General features: G+C 39.4%; 1 protein-coding gene across 3 annotated transcripts in view; it reads left to right on the top strand.

Moving 5' to 3' along the window:
- Positions 1 to 24,776, top strand: part of NAALADL2 (N-acetylated alpha-linked acidic dipeptidase like 2) — a 395,312-nt gene that overhangs the window by 200,662 nt on the left and 169,874 nt on the right. The window lies entirely within an intron of this gene.

Here is a 24,776-nt window from a genome sequence, read left to right as displayed (position 1 = left end):
GTGTTAAGAGTGAATGATGTATGGGTTTGAGATGATATTTTAGGATTCTGCTGCCCATGCCTGTTTTTTAATAGCTCGTGTGTCATCCAGCTGGCACATACTGTGTCTGTGTGTGAAAGTCAATGTTAAAGTTAAAAGAACTTAATGAAACTGAATTTTCAGACAGAAGCCTGTTGTAACATTACAATTTTTTGTGTCAGACATGCTAAATCTCATCTCAGTTCTCCTTGGCTTGGCAGAAATGTCAGTCCCAGACTGCACCGAGCCTGTTTGGGTATGATGCATTATTTGCTGATGCCATTTTCTTGTTTACACAAGTGGATTTGCATGGCTTGGTGCTCCAAATATTGGACTACTGAAAACCACCTGCATCTGCTGAGGTATTGAGACCAAAGCTCTGGAGGCTGGCCAGGTTTCTGCAGTGCTTTTGCTTACGTGGTTGACAGTAACATCTGGTAACGCAGATGTTGAGTTCTGGAGAGCCATAATTATTCTGAGAGCAGGGAGAAGTTGTCACACATAGTTATTATCATGCTACTATCACAGGTATTAGTATCAAAGAGATCATTTTGTTCTTTGCTGACAGCATATGTTTTCTCAGCTTTGGAGATGTGCTAGTTTGATGCCATGGAATATGCAGAAGAAAAATTATCTTTGGGTTTTTAAGCAGTTCGAAGGTTAAAGAAGACCAAAGAGGCTATAAATGCAAAATATTTTGTTTCTTCAGAACACCAGTTTCCCTGAAACTGTAATTGCTGCCAGAATATATTTCACACTGTGCCCTGGAGCTCCTCATAAATAAGTGGAATGAGGGAATAAGGGAAGTGCCTTAGCTCTGAGAATCTCAGGTGTGTTAGGGTTTTGGTTTAACTTTGGTTTGGTTTTGGGTTCTTTTGGGTTTTGGTTTAACTTTGGTTTGGTTTTGGGTTCTTTTGGGTTATTTGTAAGTTTGTGTTTTTAAACCCCAGACACATTTTCAGGCACAGGATTATTGGAAGGAATAAGACAGCTGAGATGTTGGGAATTTTTGTATTTACAGAGGTATTACAGAACTAATATTTGAATCTCCACTAGGAGAGAGATTTAAACTCTACTAACAGAATAATTCTTGAAAATTTAATTCAGTTGGTCAGCTTGATATCAGGAATTAATCTCTTTTTTTTTAAGACATAACTTTAACTGAAACAGTAAACAATTGTCAGTTCTTGATTTATTATTTTTACAGTGAATACTGAGTTTTTATTTAAAAGCTTTGTATTTGAACATCTGCACACATGGAACTGTGCATCTTGTTAAATCCTTCCAGTAGTTTGATGCACAGTACAAAGCTTATGTTTGCAGTAGTGACATTTAAAAATTACTTAGCCAACACAAGTTTCTAATGTGGTTAGAAACAAAAGTTTACATGAGACCAATGAGACGTGTTCAAAAATCTCTGCCCTATCTAGGACAAGTTTTTTTATCTTACATTGCATATGAGAGGTGTGAACAGAATTTAAGTAAGAGGGACCAAATGAGTAGGAGTCCCAGGCTAAGAATGTGAAGAGCCATGAAGTTGTCTTAATGTGTTATTCTGCACAGTGTAAATCTGAAATTAGTAAAAGGAATTTTATAATATGTATTTAGTCAGCATTAGAAATGGGTGGGTTTTTCTCTTTAAAACACAACTTTGTTCAAATTTGACTAAAAATGAGGATTCTTTATTTGAACACCTGAAGTTACTTAAAATTGTTCTGGTATTTTCCAAATTCATTAGCTCTCCTGTTGGCATAGCTCTTCAAGTGCTCAGGCAGCCCAGAGGAGAGTGAGATCACAAACAGGTCATCATGGAGTTGTTTCTCACACTGCCTTAATGTGCTGCCCAGACGTTTGCTCTTCTCACTTTTGTCCTCAGTTCACATTTACATTTGAGGCTCTGCTTAGCCCTGGAAGAGCACCCGGAGCTGCTGACTGTGCTTGGCAATCACCACAATGACAGAACACTCTTTGTCACCTGGGGTCATAGCTATGTTCAGGTGGTTTAACCAAGCCCTCTCTGGTTCCTTGTTTTTACACAGTAGTGCCTATACACTGCTCTGCTTTCTGCTCACTTTGTGGTCCTCACACGGCCATCTCCTCCTTCACGTGCCACCATTTCCCAGGCTAAGTCATTTTTGTGGGTTCAAATTGGCTTTGGTGGCAGCAGTGAGTTGTTTTGCCCCGTGTTGCATAGGAATGGTTACCCTGAGACACAGATTTTGTAGCTCAGACACGGTTTGTTGGTGCAACAAGCGTAAGCGATTTAGCGTCGTTTTCTGCCCTCTGGTTTTACTGCTGCTGGATGAAAAGGGCTGTTTGCTTTTATTCTTGTGTTTTATTTGTTGAGCACCATGTCTTTGAACTGTACTCACACAGTGCACTAGGTCAGTGTTTAGTTTCAGATGCTTCTCAGTTTCCCTCGTGTAACTGCATCAGTCACAAAAAACTCGGGTCATTTTGGCATCTTCCACAGGATGTTTTTCCCAGGATTGTATTACTCTGTGTCACCAAGGGAATTCCCATGCCGCCGTGCTAGCTGACATGCCAACACCCTTCTGCCTTGGTCCTTCCAGGTGTTTTCTACCAGCTTTTCCTCCTGGAAAAACTGGTGGCCAATTCTCACTCCTTTCCAGAAGAGAACAGTTACTCATGATCCTGACCTTGCTGCTGGACACCACCATGGGAAAATCTGATTTAGAAAAGAACCAGAGCTCATCAGAGCTTTGTTCTGGCATGTACTTAGTGTCTTACTAATGACTTTCAAAGTAAAGCAGGAGCTCCTTCTCTGAAAACTTTTCTGTGTGTGCCAGAGACCATTTGAGAGCTGTTTTTACAGAGTGGATTTTGCCGGCCTTGCTGCAGCGGGTCTGCACATTTGTCAGTTGGCTTTCCTCAGGGGTATAATTGCCAGATGCTCTCTGATGCTCATTAAACTGGAATCAACATCCCTGTAAAATCCATAAAGATGGACTGCAATGCTCCTACTTCAAACAGGTAAACAAACCCTATTGTCAGCACTAAGAACTGCAGTGGCTGCAGCAGCACAGGGGGTATCTCCATTGCAGTGGGCTTCTGTGGGGGAAAGGAACCCCAAAATAGTAAGGAAAATTTAAGATTTCCAAGCTAACAATATTTTTTCCTACTTCTGTACTCATAACACTTCACACTTACATCACATTGATGATGCAAAATATTAAATTCCAGAAAACATGAATTTATATTTTCAACAGCAGCAATGTATTGGATACAATGGTAAATTCTGCCCAGTGAGCATTAGTCTTGGTGTTATGTGTAAGAGTACTATATATTATATCTAGTATTTTATATATATAGTATTATATATTTCATTATATATTATACCTGTAATTTCAGTTAAGGAAGCTGGATTCTGAGGGTGTTATAGCACAGCAAGCTCTCTTCAAGCCAGTTTTTCACTTTCCTCATTGAAAAAATGTTCTGATTTCAGACAAAAATTGGTGAAGAATCTTAAAGCTTAAAATATAACACAAGGTTTAATTGTGTCAACAGGAAACACCTTTGAAATATTGTACTTTTCACATGAGAAATTAGGAAAATATTGAAATGTGTATTTCATAATTTAACTATGCCAAATTTTATAAAAGGCATGGACTGCAACCCACAGCCCTGTTAATTAATTAAAAACAGCAGCAACAAAAAGGCAAGAAGGTAAACAGGAGACCTTTTCAGCATCATCTGAGCTTTCCCAGTTAAGACTTAGCCCTGCTTCTGAAGATCAATAAACTTCACAGATCAGGCATGTAATTGAAACTGCCTCCTGTTCTGTGCCAGTGCCAAATGCAGCTGAGCATTCTCTGGGAACTCACAGTCAATAATTACAGCTCACCTAATGGTTGTATTATGCCTTGAGGTGTTTCTGCCTCTTCCGCAAAAAATAAATCTGGGTTGGGTTTTTTTTTGGTCAGGCAAATGCATATTTTCGTTAAGCACCTAAACACATAATTCCTTCTTAAATGTTGCCTAGCTGCTCGTCACAATATTTTTATGAAAGGAGAGGGGAAAAAAAGCTTTCATCCATCATTTTTGTGATACTTTGGCATGAATTGGAGGTTTAATTGGGTGGAGAGGGCAAAGAGCACAAGCTTCTGGTGGTGGCAGATGTGACATCTCCTGGCCACCTGCAGTGGCCTTTGCACCATTTTCAGCAGCACTGACCAGGCCACTGAAGCCTTGGAGATGCTTCCTTCACACAAGGAAGTTTTTTTCCCTTGTAGACTCCAGTACTGGTTTTCAGTCACACAAAACCTTTTCATGTTTGTTGAATCTTTCAGAGCCAAAGCCAGACTTAGCCTGGGTGCTGATGGAAGCTGTTGATCCATGCAGCTCTTGCAATTATTTCTTTCCAGAACTTAGTTATTTCAGGCTTTATTAATGATACTGGTGTAGCTATTTCCCTCTGCTTTCGCTTGGATTGCAAATCATGTAGAACCTTAATTTAATACAGAACTTTATTTAATGAAACAAACCTTTTTTTTATCGCTGACCTGTACTGTGCTATTCCTTTAATAGGCAGCTGTTCCCTTTTGAATTTGTAGTGATTGGTTTATTACTGCTTATTTTAAAAAGACAGCAAATATGTCTTCATATTCCATTTAAACTCAGCTTAAATTCAAACAGATTACTTAAAAAGCAGATGAGAAGTTACTGCATATTCAGCTCACGCAGTGAGTGCACAAAGTCCAAGAGACTGCTTGTTTTGACAGAAATAACCATTAGACACTCATTTGAAATTTTCTTTAAACTATTTCCTTTTATCAATACACATCAGATTTTTGTGGATTTCAGAGGGACTTGATTTTACTTTCCAGTTGATAACGTAATTACTAAACTACCTTTGGTGATCAATAAACCTGAAAATGAGAAATCTTTTCTCTCCTTTTCCTGCCTTCAGCCACATTGACATTATTAATTAAAAAAACCAAAACCAAAACAAACAAACAAAAAAACCCAAAAAACCAAACTAACCCAAACAAAAGCAAAAAAATGTAATTAATCAGTTGTATTCAGGTGAATAACTTGGGAAATTATTAGCAGAACACATGTATAATAATCAGTTGATGTGCTGTCATTGTAATATGGAAATTTGAAGTTAACATGGAGTGGATAACACCCGGCTAGGTTGTTGCATATCCTCTTCCAGTTTTAATCCTTACCTCTTTGTGTGGGTGTATATAAGAATATTATGTTCTTCTGATTTTAATGTTAATACCACTTTAAATGAGTACACTTAAAACTTTAAAATTTTCCAATATCTAATCAGTGGTACTGCATGTGTCATATTGGCAGCTTTAGAAAATGACAGCCTCTCTTAAAGTTCTCTGAAAATGTTTATTCCAGGTAACATTCTTGCTTTTCTGTGGAAGACCTCCTAGTCACCAGGAAGGTTTTGGTAATTTTTTTCCCCCTGCTTCTTGACTGACTTCTGGTGATGCTTTTGTGAACTTCATGGGCAACAAAAGTAATTTTATGCTGAATTGAGAGAGACATGCTTTTTTGCAACTTTTTGATTGCATACTTATATTCCTAAATTCTTGTTTCACTCTCAGTTTACTCTGGAGCAATTATTAACACTCATGGTAGACTTTGTGAATTCTGTGTGGGGTTTTGGGTGCTTGTTTTTTTCTTCCAGGTGTGTTTTTCAGTTTTCATGTTCAGGCAATACTGAACTGAAATGAGGAGCACTGGAACTCAGCTGTTAAAATGGTAACAGATGTTGATTGTTCAGCTCCTCTTGGATCTCCTGGGTTTGGAAGTTGGAGTCTGGATTTAGCTGGAGTTTCTGACAGGACTCTAATTGCACCAAGTCCAAGAATAAGGACTGTGTGTGTCAGAGTGATTGACCTTGATTTCCAAGTGATTCTGGGATTGAGTGGAAACAATGGTTTTCCATTATTTTTCTGCTTGGGGAAAAGCTGATAGAAATTTTGAAAAATGATATTTTGGAGGGTAAAGGGGTGGGTAAGACCTTTTAAATAATACTCAGTTGTTACTTCCATTTCAATTTTTGACTGAAATTGAGGCTTTTTGCCCACCTTCTGCATCTGTACTGACTGACTCACGCATTCTGACTGCATAAAATTCACTGAGCTCATAATTTGTATTTAGTGGAAAGGTCACAATGGAAATCTTCATATAATAGGAAGAAAAGTTTTGTTTCTGCTGGCTGTAGAGTCCTTGGGCTTGCTCAGCTGCAGCTGTGTGTATCTGTGGTGGCAATGTGCTGTCAGCAGAGGTGTCATAAAAAGTGAGGCCAAACCTGTCAGACACACAAGTTGAGGATATATCTGCCTTTGAAACTATCAGTCTGGAGGAGGCTGATAAGACAACCAAAAGTAATCTTGACTTGAGAAAAGAGAGAGAGAATAGCAGGATTTAAGCTGATAGGGGAGAGGTGAGGTAAACAAGAAAGGGAAGCTTGGGGATGACAGGTTTGTGCTTTTGGTGTTGATAAATAACATCCCACCTCACACAGCATCAGCTCTCCTGGTAATCCATAGTGGCATCCCAGGAGCCCAGTCTGCTCCTGTGTGGCCTTGTCCCTGCTGGTGGCTTTTTGCTCTGCTCTTCCCAAAGAGCAGCCTGCTCTTTGGGAAAGGGAATCCAGGAGTGGGAATTTGGGTCACCCTCTTGCTGCCTCACCCTGAGTGTAGGGTCCCTGCCTTTCCAAAGGGAAGAGATGCCACAAGACAGGCTGATCACATCCTGCAAACCAAACTATTGTTTGTGCCATGTCCTCATCTGTCCCAGACTGTCCAGCCCTGGAGCTGGGGGCATAGTTTGAGTCACAGCTGTTGGCACAGTGATGTCTGTGACCCCTGCACCAGGATCTCCAAAAACCAGGATTTTCTTGGCTGCTTCCTTGCAGATCCTCCACCTCCATAATGGCTTGGACGTGTGATGCTCACCCAAGGAGTGTTTGGAGTTTTGGGCAGGGCATAAGATTGTTTTGTTTTACTAATTGATTTTTATATTTTCCTCCCTATTCCTTACTTGGTGCTCAGAGTATTTCTCTTACATTTCCATTTACTGGGTAGTGATGAGTCACTGTCTAGTGCTGTCCTATCACACCTGTTAAAAAATTACACCTGTTTCTTGTAGATAAGGCAAGAAACAAATTACTCTGGGGTGCCTTTCTCTGACACTTCATTTGTCTTCCAGACTGTGCAAGGGTAGTTACCTTCATGCCAAAATTAATTATGGGCAGCTCTGGAATTCTTAATCTGTCAGAAGCAACAGGAGAAGTAAACATTTTATTCAGTTCCGGAGACTGGGTGAATAAGAAAGAGATGGGAGTTTTCCAGACATAAATAGAAGCTTTCTCACTCCTATTTTCAGCTGATTCTGAGTTCTCACTGAAGTTGTAATAATTTTTTTGCTTTCATCAAATCGCTTTCCTGTGTCTTAAATTAGCAGGAACATGCTATAGCAGATGGCTGAAGAGTTAAACCATTTTTCCTTTTCCTCCAGTAACAATGCTTACAGCAGAGCTGTGCACTCCTTTGCTTGCCCTCTGTTTCAAGAAATAAATGCCTTTTGAAAGAATAAATCTTGCATTGGCTGGCTATCACCTCCTAATCTAAAGACTGTAACTGGTAACTACATAAATTACTGTTATATTCTCAGCACAGTTTCAATTGAATGGCTTTATTCCTCATAAAACCACTGCTGTATGGCTTTTCCACCAGGAACGGTGTGTGAGGGACTTCTCGCTGTGTCCTCATGCTGCTGGCCCAAATATCCCTCCAGTCCCAGTGCAGACAGTAACTTTAAACTGTATTTATTTGTTTGGAATGAGTCAAGAGCCACAGGAAGGGTTGTGGCTTTCCCTGCTCGCTCCCCTGCGAGTGCCACATGATGTGCCCTCCATCTGGTGGCAAAGAGAAGGACTGAGAATGCATTTACAGGGTGAAGGAAGTAAAAGCCTTTCACTGACTGTTGATTTAACAAGGTAATATCCCTGCAGTCAGAAATTAAATTGTTAGCCTAGGGGTTTTCCAGAAGAGGCTTGTTTAGAATAGTTTCCTTTATATTATAGGGAGCAAGAGGGGTTTAGCCATCTCTTGTTATATCCTTTTCCTCCCCTCAGTGTAAATCAAAGCAGGGTTTGGCTCAGGGTTTGCAGTGCTCCAGACGCCTTTGGTTTTCTCTTCTCTTTACAGGAACTCATCTCCTGTTGTGTGGCATGGAGCAGCGCTCCAGGAACCATGAGGTGTAGGGGAATCAAATATTATTCCAAATCCTGCTTTTATTTTCACTGAGCTCACATGCCCAGACCTGAGGAGTGTGGCGGTGTTCACAGGGGTCTTAGGGTGAGGGAAGAGACGTAGATCTGACTCCATCTTTCAGAAGGCTTGATTTATTATTTTATGATCTATATTACATTAAAAACTATACTAAAAAGAATAGAAGGAAAAGTTTCATCCCAGAAGGCTAGCTAAGCTAAGGATAGAAAGGCAAGAATAATAACAAAGGCTCTGTCTCTGGCTCCCTGTCTGAGTCAGCTCTGCTATGATGGCTGTTAATTAGAAACAACCACATGAGACCAATCACAGATGCCCCTGTTGCATTCCACAGCAGCAGATAACCATTGTTTACATTTTGTTCCTGAAGCCTCTCAGCTTCTCAGGAGGAAAAAAATCCCAAGGAAAGATTTTTAATGAAAAGATGTCTGCGACAGAGGAGTGCAGCCATTCCTGGCAGCACCCAAAGCCCTGTGTGTATTTAATGTCTCTTGTGGCCCTGTGCTCTGAGGTGCCTCCAGGAAAGGGACCCCAAAGGCAGCAGAGCTGGGTGGCAGTGGGTGACACTGCTGCTGGGACCCCGCAGTGATGGCACCAGAGCTGCTCATCACTGCCAGAGCAGGCAAGCATCCACACCATGGCCCTCTGAGACTGTCTCACCACCTTAGGTTTTGTTTTTAATCCTGCACAAAGCAGTATTGTCAACACCACAAGGCAAAATGATTCATCTGCTTTCTATTGTTACTTGCTCAAGCAGTGAAAGTAATTATATCTAAATAGAAATACTTTTTAATTTGTTATCTGACTGCTGAGTGTTCTGGGTTCATTTCTGTTACGGTCTCCTTTGTAATCCTAACAGCTAAAATATTTTTTAATAGAAGCTGAAAATCTGACACTGTCACAGTATTCCAGGAGCTAAGACTTGAGAGTAAATGCAAAACAGATTTGCATGGCTGGAAACTTCTTTTTTGTTGCTGTAGGCACTTCTATAGGAATTTGGGAATAAAGCTAGGGGAAAAGGCTCCACTGTGAACCATGCATGACATTTCAAGTACTATTTGCTTGTCTGAGTATTATCCTATAAAAATCTTGCTGATAGTTGGTCACATTACATGGATATACCTAAAATGAGACTTGGTAATGCACAATGGGATCTTAGCAGCATGTTGTGCCTTTTGCTTCCTCTTCTCTTCTCCAGCTTCTGTTTCTGAAATTGCTTTATTTTGTATAAAAAGTTGTATTTTATATGTTTGAAGCACTGACTGGACCTTTTTTGGAGGATGTACTAAACTCATGCTGGGTATTGTAAGGAATAAAAGCATTGATATAGTCAGGGATCCCAAAACCCTTCTGAATGTTTCAGTTACCAATTCTTCCTGAGTGTGCCTGGACTTAGGAGCTGGAAAAAAAATACAGTGTTAAAATTCTTGTGTTATTGATAGTATCCCACTCTCAAAAAAAAAGAAATTATTATTGACTCCTTGTGATTATATGTGTGATGCCACATTAACAATGCACTCATTACCTGACAAGTGCGACCTTTCATTTTATAAATGTTTCTAATGATAGAGTTGGCAATCTGATAATGCAACCTCTTATATGAAATCTTTGATTGGATGTGAGTAATCAGATTAAGTTCACCTATTGGTGTATTTCAGGCTCTTTAAAGCTTTTTATGTAAGGGGCTTCTATGGTTTTGGGTGTATTTTTCTTTTTTTAGTTATGTAAGGAAGATATCTAAGAATTCAGTAGTTTTCTACTGCTTGAGCCTGCTTAGAAGAAAATATTTTGTATATCAGTGATCCATCTGGTTTTGGAGTAAGGGCAAAATACTGGTTAGGTTGCTTAATATACTTTTGTACATTAATGGTTCATAAATCTATTTTTGGTAGAAATTAGTGTCTCTGAATGGATCACTTCCTGTAAATACTGCAAAGGAATTACAGTTGGTTTTGCATTAGAATGTTTTTGAAGCATATGGCACTAATGCTGTAATTTCTTGAAGCATTTGATGGGGTTTTGTACTGTGAATATCTCTGTCACATTACACAACTGATGAGTGTGAAGATAGCATGTAAAATGACTTTGATTAATTTAAACTTCACCCTTTGTGTGGTACCATAACTTTGGGGGCTTCAGTATGGGGGCACGGCTTTGCTGTGTAATTAACCCAGAGAGACAGAGTTCAATGTATGGGAGGTGATCCTGTAATTTTGTCATGTTACGAGCTTACATTAAGTTTTTGACCTTGTTAGATACTGGATTTTTTTTTTTTTTTAATTTGATTAAAAAAAAAAATATTTTTACTGAAAATTCCTCTGTAATCATCTACCAGCAGCTGAAAAGCTGCTGTGGGTGTCTCTGCCAGGCTGTTGTGGTGAATGAGGCTGGAGCAGCCTGGGGTAGCTGAGTCTCCTGGGGTTTGTGCTGCAGCTGGCAGGAGACAAGTGGAGCTGCAGCTACAAGTGTTCAGGGGCAGGGACAGCAGGTTGTGTTCCAGACACCGTGCTGTCGTCAAGGGCTGCATTTTGAAATCTTCTGGTGTTCTGCAATCTGCCTCGAGCAGGAAAACAGCAGCAGCAGATGAGGCAGGTGTCAGGCTCCTTCCAGTCCCAGCAGCTGATGCTGTGTGCACACACATGTGCGTGGGTTGCCAGTTATTCCTGGGGGAATAATTCATGTATATTCTACATATCTCGCTGACTTCTGAACTAAGAAAATGCAGTTGTGAAAATCTGTTTTTACAATTATATCTTCATATTATATCTTCATGTAAGAGACCTGCACATTTATAGGAACAAAAGTAGGCATTTTCCTCTTGCAGTCAGTCTGGTTTGGGGTTTCTCCTTAATCTGGCAGCATGAGCAAACCTGTGTGTTGGCAGCCATTATTTCATGCATGATTGTTCTGGAATACAAATGGATAGAAACAGGGTGCCTTTGACTGCCTTTAAATGCAGGTTTTGCCTTTTCATTTGCCAATGCAGATGTATCTCTGTATTTTAAAAGCAGATCTTGGCTATTGGAAGCTGATTCAATTTTAGAATATCATCTACTTCATTACGCACAGACCACTTGGTCTCATTTCGTGTCTCCTGGCTATTTACTGAGTTTTTAACCTGGTTGCTGGAGTCCTGCAGTTTATTTTATCTTATTAATAGCGCTGCTTTACAAAGGTCAGGCCCATTCAGCTAGAAGGTTTTGATGTGCTGGTTTCATTTCAGGAAATAGAATAGCCACTGCCTGCTGTGCGTGCCCCAAAAATCCTGGAAGATGAGTGATGTTAGATTACAATTAGTCTTAGGGAGAGCAGACTTACTACACAAAAATATTTTTCTGTCTGGTGGATTAGCTCAATTAACAAATATCTAGTGTTTAAATTGTGTAAACAATCCCCCCAGACTGTCCTGGGTCAGGTGGGTCCCTGTTCCATCAGCAGAGCTGAACAAACAGGAATTCTCAGATGGAGGCAGAGGGGTAGGGAAGGACAAGGATCCCTTTAGGGGGGGTGAATTTATTGGATGGGTTTGCAGTCCTGATCAGGCAGCAGATATTGGAAGGAAGAACATTTGGACTCTTGAGACTTAGGGCTGAGATCTTAGTGAGTAGAAGAGGATGAACCATTTGAGAAATGTCTTGTCCTTAGTAATGCCTGATGCTACGGAGTTGCCAGTGTCCCACAGGAAAATGTTCTAACTGAGGAGGAAATAATCTCACCTGTACTTAAGTCTTTAATAAAGCTCCTACGTAGGTGACCTAATTTTCAGTGTTCATAATTTTTAATTCAAGATTTTATTTATTTATATTTCTAAATATAGATCTGAGATTCTAATGTTAATCATCCATTAAAAAAAGTAAAAAGAAATCCTGGCTGTGGATAATGTGATTAATTCAGTCTTTCCAGTTGCTGAGAGGTAGACTAAATGCATAGCTAGAGAGGGTAATTTTGTTGATGATTTAAGAAATGCATCCTAGCAATGTAGTGTATAGTAAGCTGTAAAGCTGTTGTTGTCTTCATATAAATATGTCATTAAATCACATTTCCTAATATTAGTGGCCAAGGTGAACAGAAGATGATGCAGAGCAAGATTATTCTCGTTTTCCATCTCTGAGCTCTTTAAATGTTCACATCTGCCTTGCATAACAGAATTACACAAAATCTTATAATGACTTCACCCCAAAAAACCCTATCAATCCAAACCTTAAATCAGCTGATATTTGATTCTCCAAATGAAAGGTGCTGTGTTACACATGAGGACTATGAGTAATACTGTTAATTAAAATTTAGGACGGGATTATTGATGTAGAAAAAGATTTTGCCCAAATTACACAAATTTGTGCCTCGTGCTAGCCTAGAGAGCAAACCTGTGGGCACAGACTGCCAAGTCACCTCAAGTGACATCACTTTTATCTAAAACTTTCAAATCTGAGTGCAAGGTGGGAAAACACTTCCAGCAGCTAGGCTATTCCTCTCCCCACTCACCATCTGGATATTGTGAGTAAATTATTTTTATAAGCCAATTCTTCTGGAGTGTTTGTCTTGTGATATGCAGGATGAAAGGCTGGGGGAGGCATACGTGGTCCAGCTCCCCTGTCAAGCTGAATTCTTTCTTTCTTTCTCCACTCAAGGTGTGTTTGGCCCGTCAGTCATTTTTTCAGTCCCAAGGCTCAAATGCAGTGTGTTATTTGTTTGCTGATCCTGTCAGCCTGGCATGCAGAGGAGTGTGTTATAGGGGAATAGTGGGCTGGAGCTGACAAGGGACATTTCAGGAGTGAAATGTGGTAATGCAGGAGAGCAGATGTGAGGCCATCAAAGGCTGGGGTAACCAGAGCACACTTTGCAGTGGGAAGGGGAGGATGGTGAGGAGAAGTGGTAGAAAAGGTCCCATGAATGGAAAAAAATGTGTGTGACACGAGGTGACCCTCCTCCACACCCACATCCCAAAGCAAATCACAAACCCTCAGAAAGAAGAGAAGGGACAGGCAGGGTTTGACAGTCCTGACATAGTAGAGTTCACTGAGAAAGATGGAGAAGAAAACTTTATCCTAATTCACAGTGACTGGCACATATTTGGGTGAGTGGAGCCTTTTGTACTCTGTGTGTACCCAGACTCTGCATTGATGCAGAATTTCCACTGATTGCTAAGGAAATTTGCTGTTTCAAAAGTCTGTAGGAAAGATGATCCCACATGCAGTTCCAAAGAGAAGCTTAAGTATTCTAGCTTTCCTAAATCCTGTTGGTGCTTTGGAAGATATTGCTTACATAAATATCATAGCTAATATTGTATTTTGTTGACAAAACTATTAACTTCACCAAAAATATGCTTGACATCTTCCCTTGTGCTCTCTGTTACAATGATTTAAAAAAAAATAAAAAGTTTCTAAGGCTTAACCACATGTGATACTTGTTTAATTGGAGATCAGATTTAATAAAATGCACTATTTGTATCATTCAGTATTGCATGCATTTCCAATTTGTATTTTCCTCAGTAGCAAGACTCACAATAATGCACTTGTCCTCCTTTTTACCTTCTAACATAACCCAAGTTGCTCGGGTCTCATAGTGATTGTTGCTTGTAGAGTAAAGTTTTAATGCCAAGTAATTTGCTGAAGCATCTAACCAAAATTCAAAAATTAATGCTGTCCTGATGGTCTTTGTGACTGCTCTGTAACAAACTGAAGGAGTTGTTCCGAATTTAGACGTCTATATTTTGGTTTAAAATGAGCTTCCTTGTGTATGGTTGTAATTGTGGTTGGGGCAGAGCTTGCAGGGGTGAGGTGTGTCAGCTCTGTGGCAGTGGAATTCTGGACACTGCTTGTGGGGATGTTTGCAGCCAGCAGAAAATGTGCAGAAAGAAAAGCCTGCAATGATCCCTCATTAAACAGAACAACGACTTCAAAATAACACCCACGTATGGATTTGCACTTGTACAATTCCAATCAGCTCATTAAAGTTAATGTGTGCAAAATCCAGAACGGGCTGTTTCAGTGTGCTGCTCTCAGGAAGAAATGCACAGGAACTGTTGAGTCTTTTGCAGTCCTGTTTTTCTCTTTCTGGCAGAATTTTGCCTGCAGTGAAAGTGCCAGGGAATAGGCACAATATGGGCTGTAAATCTGAACCACTTTGGGGGTGAGTGGAAGGAGAAGTTGAAGAAGGGACACCATGTCCATTAGGCTGCAGTGAAACACTCACTGGGTTCCTGCATTGGCTAAGTAAGGTAGATTTGTTTTCTGAAGGTTTCCGACAAAACACAAATAATTCAATTTATCTTCAGTTTTTCCAAAACACATTCTTTACAGATACCTCTGTTGTAGTGCCTGTTGCTTCAGGTATAGCTACAATTTTCCAATTTTTTGTCTTTATTTTTTTCCCTGCTCATACAGTTCGGATTGTGGCTACACTGCAGAAGTTGTGGTTTGATGTTTTTTTTGTCCCCTGCTTAAAAAGTCTGATGCTGCTCTGGTTCAGCTTGATTGAATATATTTAGACTTTGAACTCCTTACTGTTTTTTTTTCATTGTGATATTTATCCTTTTTATGTGCCAGTGAGTGTGTCATATGTGTTAATATCACAGATTTTTAAGAAACATGGGGGTGAAATGTTGTGTCTGCATAGTCCACATAGGTAGTTTGTTACCAAGAATACGAGTAGTCATGTCATGCTAATAACAAATAGACCATCTGCCTCCCACAATTCCTCCAGCTACTTGATAGTTTAATAGATGACTTTGTCTTCATAGTAGATGTAAGAAGCAGTGGAGATAATTTGACTTTTTTTTTCTGCAGTAGAGATAACTTGACTGTGTTCTGTATATGAGTATCTAGTAAAAACCTGCTGAACTTATGAATATCTGAATATCTTGTTTTGTGTTGTCTGTCTGTGACTTCTTAACAAGAGCAAACTCAGACTCATATTTGCAGAAAGTGAGACGAAAAAAATGTACAGAAGTTTTCTGTTGTTATGTAACAATTCTGCTTTTATTTTTTTGTTGTTTTTCTCCCCAAAGATTTAATTGACCTTGCAGCTTTGGACTAGAGCACTTTTACTGTTTAGCAACAGCCAGTCCACTCTGGCCTTTGAGTTGAACCATCATGGCACTACAATATCCATTTGTCCTGGCAGTTCAGGTGATTGTGCATCAAATTGTGCTGAATTAGGGGACATTTTTCAACCTGGATTCCAATTCCTGAGCATCTGCATATTGCTGTTGTCTTGGTCTTTTATTTGTGCTCTGTTCACTTAAAAACAGACTTTGAAATTTTTGTTAGATCATAAGAGAGGCTAAATGTGAGTTAGACAGTGTAAGTATTACTCCCTGAAACCAGCACCTGCTGTTCTGGGGACACTTTGTGGGGTTTATTTTATTTTCAGCTGGAGAAGGGCTGAAAATAAGTCCTGAAAATAAGTCCCAGAAGTCTGAGGGAAGTCTGCAGTGGACAAGGAAATGTGGATAAATAGATGGCTGTGGGGGAAGTGAGGTACTCTTGGACATGCCAGTGTCATCAGCGAATGTTGCATACAAAATGTGCCCAAGGAAGAGGTGGAGAAGGAGCAGGTCAGGTCCTTTCCTATCACTTTTCTAGAAATCTCAACCCTGGAAGGGACAGAAAGGACCTTTTTTGTGTAGACCTGAAGTCAATTGTGCAGATGGTTATTTGCTGTACTGAGAGCAAACCTACTGGACTCTCATTGCCAATGGAGTGATGATTTTGGAATCCAAACCTCTGATCAGCCCCAGACTTGACATCAATAGAGGCTTAGAACTGACCAAGCAAATACTTTGAATTTTGCCTACTTTAGCAAGTTTATCCTTCTATTTTCCACACTGGTGTACAATGAAATCGGGTGTGGGGCAGATAGAACAATTCTGGAAGGCTACCATTTAAGCTTAGTTGTCTTTCAGGGAACTTTTTCATTTGGGGTGGGGGGCAGGTGAATTCATTTTAAACAATGGATTCTCAGCACTTTGAAGGCCTGATCTGTTTTATAAGTCCATGGAGATGTATTCAGGACCATTCTCTCCTGAGGCAAATGAGTGATGAAATTATGAGGCCCCTTTGAGGTCAGCAGAGCTGAAGGAGTCGATGAACTCACTGCAGAGGTACAGGGTTGAAATCAAAATAAAGGACAGCAGAAGGATAATAATTGAATTTTATGGAGGCAGACGATAATTGGATATTAATCCTTCATTTTCAGTGCAAATGGCATATTCAGAATGGCCTTTTGTTGGATTTCTGCTTCAAGAGGAGTGGGGACAGGCTGGAAAGGGGCCAGAAGAGGTGAAGGAAGGCAGTTGGAGATATCAGGAGCAGCAGCTCTTAGGAAATGGATGAAAAGACTGAGGAAATTTGATTTTAAGAGAAGATCAGTTGAGGGAAGGCCATGAGAGCAATCCTTATATACAGAAAAAAACTTGCAGAGAGAAGAAGATAAGTCTGTTCTCAGCATGAGTGGGGGGAAAGGAGAAAATGCAGCGTATCTAAATACAGCAGGGTGATTATTTAGGATGGACAAGAGGTTTACATCTTTGGAAAAGGGCAGGAGAACAAATGCCTGGAGTGGCAATGGGGTGAGCTGAGCCTGCCTCAAACCAAATGATCTCCTGTGGCCTCTTCCCAAGCCTGTCTTTATGAGATTTTATGCTTGCTCCTTTGGAGAGAGCTTTTAGTTTATCCACAAGCAGTTGGATTTGTGGTGCAGTGTAAATAACTTCAGGACAGTGTTTTGGTTATCAGTGCTGATTTCCTCAGCTGTATATCAGAACTGAAGGGTCACTTGGAAGCTGTCAGTGTTTTCAGATAAAAACAAATGCATCTGAAACACAGTTCAGCTGGTGAGATGGAGATTATCAGAACTAAGCCATGTGATATGGCATTTGTGATAACACTCTGCTTACATAAGCATGTGAAAGATGGTATTTTAGCTTTTCTCCTTTTTTTTTTCCTTTTAATTTGCAGTTTTCATTTTAACCAATACGTTCTACAGAACTTTTAAATATTTTTGTAAAATATCCAAGCTGACATATCAGCTGGGAATCTTTGCAGTTCTGTTAGAATTGCATTGGTAAATTAACATATGCTGATAAGAAAATGAGGCTGATAACAGGAAGGTTACATGGCATCATCTTGTGGCTGCCTTAGGTTTTCCTGTATATAAGGTTGACTTCTTAAAATTCATGAAAGAAATTAAAGTTTTTTTACATTATTTTCAAATTCTAAAAATTAAACATTAATTTTGGGATTTATCTAATTCTAAGTAATCCTCAATCTTTAAATAATAGGTAATTTTTCTAAGTAGTGCTAAGTTGTTGTGGTTTTGCTTGGGGGTTTTTTTGTTTGTTTGTTTGGGGTTTTTTGTTTGTTTTGTGGGGTTTTTGTTTGTTTTGTGGTCTTTTGTTGGGTTTTGTGGTTTGGTTTTTTTGGGGGTTAGCATGCCCTCTTTAATTCCTCATTGTCCTTTGAGAATTGGGGAATTATTTAAAAGTTAAATCATACAGTTCCAATAAAGATGTTCAATGCCATCAGAATGACACATTCAGTGTAATTACTTCAGAGTTCACAGTGTAATCTAATGATTGGCCATTGAAAGGAATAAAATACTGCCATTTGAGCAGTATTGAGAATTTTTTTTTTTTTCATCTCCAGATTTCCTGTATAAAAAGCAAGGTTTCAAGTTTTTGGTGGTTTTTTTGATCAATAGGTTTTCTGTATAGAAAAAGACCCATCCAGTGCTATTCACATCCACACAGAAATGGTCTCTTGCTGGAAGTAAACCTAATTGTCTCCGACAGTAAAAGGAACCACTTGGGCTTGATTATGCAGCTGGTCACATTTTATTGAGACACTGACACATTCCCTGTGGTCTGGGAAGAAAAGGAGATGATCTGGTTGTGAAGTTTTGCTGGGTCAGTGCTCTGCCAGTGAATGCAGGGTTATATGCAAACATTTCAAGGTGAGGGATTGTCTTTCCCCCCCGTCCTCCTTCCGCTGTGGCTCGACATCGCCCTCGGCGCTGTAACCTGCTGCAGAATGCAGGGCACAGCTGTGTGGAGCTGCTGCTCCCCTTCCATCAGGGGAAAACAGAGTAAAACTCTCCATTGAATAATCAGATCTGTAAGCTTTGAATAAAATTATCTATTCCCTTTGCTGTGTGGAAAACAGAGGCTAAGATACCCTCGTATGCCCAAAGTAAAGGTTTAGGTTAAAGCATGCAGCTTGTTTAAAATGTTTTAGATGGAGTTGTACAAAGATACAGTTTGTGATGTTATGCATGCACACGGTCATCTGTACTTTAGAGGAAAACTTGTGTCTTGTGGCTGAAATTTAGCAACTGTGAAAGTTAATAAGAAAACTGCAGTTATGGGCATGTTACTGATTGTGAAAGCATTGAGAGATCATCTTTCGAAGATGTTCCTTTAATAATAATAAAAAACCTACAAACCCTAATGAAGTGAATTAAGGGCTATTTAAAGGGGGTACAGCTCCTTTAAAAAAGAATACAATCTCTACGAGCGGATAAATACTGATTTCAGAGTTCCTTTAATAATAATAAAAGAGGTTTCCTGTGTAGGTACCTTCATTGTGTACATATTTTGAAAGAACTTTTTTTAACAACAGCTCATCTGTTGAAAGCCATTTATTGTAGTAAATAGAATAAATGTATTTTGTAGTAGATCAGTCCAGTTTGTGGTAAGCATTTGAAGTTTTGTGTTAAGGAGAAGCAAGGTCTCCTGGCTTTGCTAAAAGGAAAGTGTGTCATTCTTGTAACCAAAGGGAGCAGTGGAATGTGGCAGTGACTTCTTTAGGGCTGAAGTGCGCAGTGTAAAAGTTATTTTCTCTCTCTTCTTTCTGTGGAATTTAGTCTTAGGATCTGATAAAATAGTCCATTTGATGGACTGGAGCTGTCATTCTCCATGTTAAAGGTTCTGTGATTAATTTACTGTTCTTAAAGTGGATAGTGATAACCATCTGTGTGTTGTTTGGGGTTTTTTATGTTGTTGAGGTTTGTTTGTTTGTTTGTTTCTTTGATAACTGAAGCCACAAGTGTAAATAGCCAGTCTGGTTTCTGTTCCTAGCTGTGTCTCTGCCTACCTGTCCCCCCTTGAGTGATTTCCTTATCTCATATTGGCCCTCTAATGTTCTGAAGTATTTGTAAGATTTGGATGCTGGCTAAATGTCACATAAAAAGCTTTGGAAGGCTCACCTATGGCCAGTTCATGACTTTGCAATGTTTAGTGTAGGGGAACAAAGAATTGCTTGTTTTCCAATAAACTCTGGAGTCAGAGAGTGAATCAGTCATTTTTCAGTGCCTTCCACCATCTGCCTTGAATGCAAGTTTGGCTTGGATCATGGTGTTGGAAAGTGAGAATTGAACTGTCCCCATGAGTTTTATTTAAAAGGTATAAAGGCATTTGACTGATGTGATGGGTAGGAGCAATAAACTTGGTAGTCCTGTAGTGAAAAAGCATAAATGTACAAAACAGCTAAGCTTGGGAGCCAGCAGGGGCTGAGATCTGAGAGTGTTCTTCAATCCCATGGCAAAGAACCTCTCAGGAAAATGAGAGGTTTGCCCTGGAGCAGTTCTGCATGAATTTATACCACGGTAGGAGAAGATACATATGGTCAGGTACCCCAGTAAAAGTCTAATACCCAGGTGGACTTATAGACAGTGCAAAAATGCTGTAAAGTTTTGTTTAAAAGTATTTCTCTGTTTTCTCTTAGTATGACTTTCTAAAGAGAGAGCATGATCCTTTTATTGGAAATACCTGAAAGCCACAGTACACATAATTTTTTTTAAAAAATAAAAATCACAAAAAGTGTTTTTTTGCTAGAGAACTACACGACCAAATCTAGAGCTGGCATTCTGCTTTCTGACATGCCTTATTTTTTATCATTTCATGAATTGAATTTATTCTGTGTCTGTGAGAACAAAGGCTGCCATAAAACAGTCCTTTTTGTTAAAAGCCTGAATTGTACTTCTTTATATTAAAGCATGTTAAAATGCATATTGTAAAATATGTAAAATTTGTGGTGCAGATCTGTAAATATTCCCTTAGATAGCAAGTGCATTAAGTTGTTATCCAAGAATGAGCAGGGGTTAATTGTTATTATTATTATTATTATTATTATTATTATTGTTAGAAATATGCCCAGAATATCCAGAATGTATGAAGACTGATGGTAGATGTGACAGAGGACATTTCATAGCATTTTTCTGCAGCAGGTGTTGGTGATTTTGCAATGTAACCTGAGAACCTGAGGTGCTTCAGGATCCTGCATGCACCTCTTTGCACTGTGAGCGTGTTTCTCTCACCTCCTGATAAATATTTATCCTCTCTTGGACCTGAAATTATTTATTTCTGCATTTTGGGAGCAGCAAATTTGTGACCATCAGTTCAGACCATGGGAAATCTGAGCGGGCAGGTTGGAGACCAGCCCAGAGGAGTGCCCTAATTAACAGGAACATGTAATTAAAATTGAAGCAGATGTGGCTTGGGCAGGTGGTATTTCCTGAGCGTTTCCTGTGTGTGCACACTGTGTGTGATGGACACAAATAACTCCTCTTTCTGGAAATGTGGGAAAAGTGTGGGAAATGCTGCTGGTGCATCTGCTGAGCAGTTGGTGTGTGTGGGTACCACAGCTCGGCTCTTAATGGACTGAAACGAGCTCTGAAATCCTCAACATATGAAAACATCTTTAAAACTCAGCCTGGACAAAGTTTGAGATTTAAAAAAAAAAAAAAGATACTTGCATGAGAGGCTATAAATGTAATAACCCCATGTGATGCATTTCCTGCATTCTTCTGTGATTATCTGCTGCTAGTTACTGTTGGGAGCATCATGTTAGAGAAGAGAACACTTTGATCTGATGCAGCTTTACAAAATATGAGCAGTCATTGCAACTCACAGGATCTGAGAGCAGCTACTCAGCTGAAAAATCAATCTGTAAAAATTCCAAAATGGCATTTGTTGTTAGCTCTTACCTAAAAAGTTGCTTTATGAACAATTTCAGTGAACTGGAAGAAAACAGTGGAAATTTACAGTCAAAATATGGGAATAAGGCACTTAAACATCTAACTCTGCAAAACTGGAATTCAGAATATTTTTTCTTAGTAGGCCAGGAAGTGTAGGCATTTCTCCATTCTCAGTACTGGTGGTAAATCCAGAAAGAAAAAAACTAACCAAACGAGCCACACTTGAAGTTTTACGTATTTGTGGGGAATTTTTGTCCCTGTAGATATTTCAGATTGAATCTGTAGAATCCTTCTGCAATTCCAGTTCTTTTTCTTGGGGTTTTATAGCAATTTAATAGGATTATCTGAGAAGTAATTGTGTTATATAGTTAAATTATTCCATCTCTTGGTTGTTAGAGTGACCTGTTGTAATTTTTCAGTATCTGTTGAGTGGTGGTTCAGTGTCCCAGCTGGCTTGTTTGCCAATACCTTGTTCTCTCCTTTGGCAAGCTGTGTCAAAAAATGCTGTTCTAGCAAATGACTTTCCATTAAGGCACGGCAGGTCTGTGTTCCCCATGGTTACCAAATCGAAAATTAAATTTGTATATTTTGTGTGTGTGTTCATTTATCTTCTGTAATCTTCTGGTGAAGAACAGCCTTTTGATGCTGCAGAGGCTGCAAGAACCCTTGGCATTATTACAGATCTATTTTCAACATATTTAAAATTATTATTCTAGGTTAAGGACTTTGAATCTTCAACAGTGGTGATCTTTTCATCACATCAAAATGGGAAATCTCTACCTTATTCAAGTGAAGCATGGTGAACTTTCTAGGTTTTAAGTGCAATTTTGCCTGTTTATTTTCTGAAAGCCTTTTGAGATGGAGGAGAATGCTCAGGAACCGAGTTTATGTCCTGTTCTGATGTACATTAGTTCCACAGTGATCTGTATTAGAAAGTAAAGGTCAGGAATTTATGGAAATCTCTGAGAGCATCCAATAAAGGCACAGGAGTGTTCAGACTGGCATTTTCACATTTAATAGTGTTGATTCTGACTTGAGACAAATTTCTTCATTCTGTGGTGACTCCACTTTACTGGATTATGTAAAATTACAGCAACAGAGATGTGCCCATAAACTTTGCTGTTATTCCCATTGAATAAACCTGAAAAAATGCCTGAATAAAGTATCTTTTTAATGCGACCAAAAGGAGTAAAAAATTTGGCTGAAGTTGTCAGAGGCAGTGCTGTAAACGGAAATTGGCAATCGCATTGGTATTGGTTCCTTCTGAGCATGCAGCTGCTCGGGGAGCTGAGAACATCCTCACCCCGAGGGGCTGCTCCTCCCCACTGCTGAAATCCACTCTGGGACTCTCTGAGCCCTGTAGATTCTAGGAATTAAATAATTTGAGCATTTGGAAAGGAGAACTGTGAAGTGCATGTGAAGTGTTGATGCTCTTCCAGGCTGAACTGCCAAACTTGACAATTTTATGAATTTGACTGGGTTTAGGAAATACTGGTTTTGTGTATTTTACTTGTTATGCAATTAGTATGTGAAAAAAAAATGAGTTCAGTTTCCTCTGACTTAAGTTCATGCAGTCAGCATCAAAGGCAAATGCAAGTCAGCCATTGTAATAAGTCTGGGAAGAAAAAAATCTTTCTTGTGCTGTTCATAAGATTTATCAAAGTAGTCTAATATGTGCTGATTTATTGTAAAATAATGTATGCTCATAATTTGCAATTTGATTTTAACATGCTATAAAGATATTATGGAGTAAATAGTGAGTGGGATCATTTCTGTAACTTAATCAGAAATGTTGTCACAAAAGTTTCAAAGACATGTTGATTTAATTATGAAGGGGAAGGTTACTTCTATTAGTAAGGGAGCAATTTGCTTATTGTGTCTTCCTCTTTCAATGCTTAATTCCTTTTATTGTGACTGAATACTTCTGGTTACAGTGTGCCATAACCCTATTGGCCTGGGATAAGTTTCTTTAATTATTTATTCTAGTAATGTTTCTATCACCTGAGGAAAATGCAGCTATTCCATTAATGATTGTGTTAATCAAACAACTTTCTGTATTTCTGCACTGCCCAAGTTTATGTCATTACATTAGCAGGCACAGGAGATGAAATTGCAAACTTGTAATATACTGCAGATTGGATTAAGTCATCTGTGTGGTGTAGACTGCTTGAAGACTTATTTTAGATAATTTAAAAACATTAAATCTGGAAGACAGTTATTGTTCCTGACAGGATCCCTGAAGTCTCAACATAAGGCCAGTGTTGTTGTAAAGATTTTGAACTTTGTGTGTGAACAGCCTTGCTGGAGCAATGTAGCCAGGGATACAACATATTGCTTTGAATAAATATATTTTATAAAAAACAAATTTATACCAAGATTTGTCTGTTTAAAAAAAAAACAAACTTTTGCAAGTTGGAATAATCATTCTGCCCATATAATGTGATGATGGGCATTAGGCATTTCAATGGAGTAGGTAATTTTTGAGCCATTTCTAGGTGTAATAGGTGTTATAATTTTACTTTCTGCCCTTTTAAGGCCTTGATGCTGTCTAGGCAGTAAATGTTCATTTCTCAAATGTCCAGCCACAAGATGGGTGGAGGAGGGAGCCCTTGTGCTTGGCTTCCATCATAAGCTTTGCTTGCTGGGGCTCTCCTGGGGCAGTGCAGACCCTTCTAGAAGCAGAGCCAGTACCTTTAGCCAGGAGCTTCCCACCTGCAGCACTACAGCTGATTTTGGATATTGCAGGGGCACCTGGAAAGCACCTGGGGGGATTCTCAGATACCTGTTGCTTGCTTAAAAATACTATACGTTATTCAACTGTGTATTTTTGATGTGTGCAAGACAGCCAGGGTGTTTTTTGAAGTTCTGTTGGGGACCTTAAAGCAGTTAGGTTTAGTAGCCTTTTTGTGAAGAGAAGGTTGTGGACAAGGCTTTCAGGCAGTGTCACTATCTCTTCACTATCTCTGGGCTTGGAAATCACACATCTGTGGTCCTTAATCTTCTTTTCACTGTTGAGAGCTTTGTAGACACACCAAAAAAAACCTCCAAAAATCCAACTTGACAGAATTCAGCAAATATTCCATAAGCTTTTTGTGGTGCAGGTGGGTAGTGCTTTTTTATTTGAGTAATGAATTTTATTTCTGTCCTTCTTTGCTTACATGACTGCTTGTCTGCACAAGTGGGGGAAACCTTCAGTTGCTCCTTCTGCAAGCCCGTGCTCTGAAGTTATCATGGCAATAGTTTCAGCATCTGGAATCCTTTGGCATGTGCTGGGGAGGAGGGTGCTCCTTTGGTGCCTTCATCCTGTGGCCCCTGTGCCAGCCAGTATTGAAAGTGATGCAAAAAAGTGAAAGCGCAGACCAACCTGAGTTCCCACTGACCATCAGTGCATACTGCCAAAATAATTCCCATGTTTGCCTCTGATGCTGGCCAAGCTGGTGGCTCAGGTAATCCTTCAGTGCAGGTAGGAAATGTGAAGAACCTGCTGACAGTGAGCACATCATCTGG

The sequence above is a fragment of the Melospiza melodia genome, chromosome 12 (genome assembly GCF_035770615.1).
Source record: "Melospiza melodia melodia isolate bMelMel2 chromosome 12, bMelMel2.pri, whole genome shotgun sequence".
Lineage (NCBI taxonomy): Eukaryota > Metazoa > Chordata > Aves > Passeriformes > Passerellidae > Melospiza > Melospiza melodia.
This window is presented reverse-complemented; position numbering and strand designations above follow the sequence as displayed.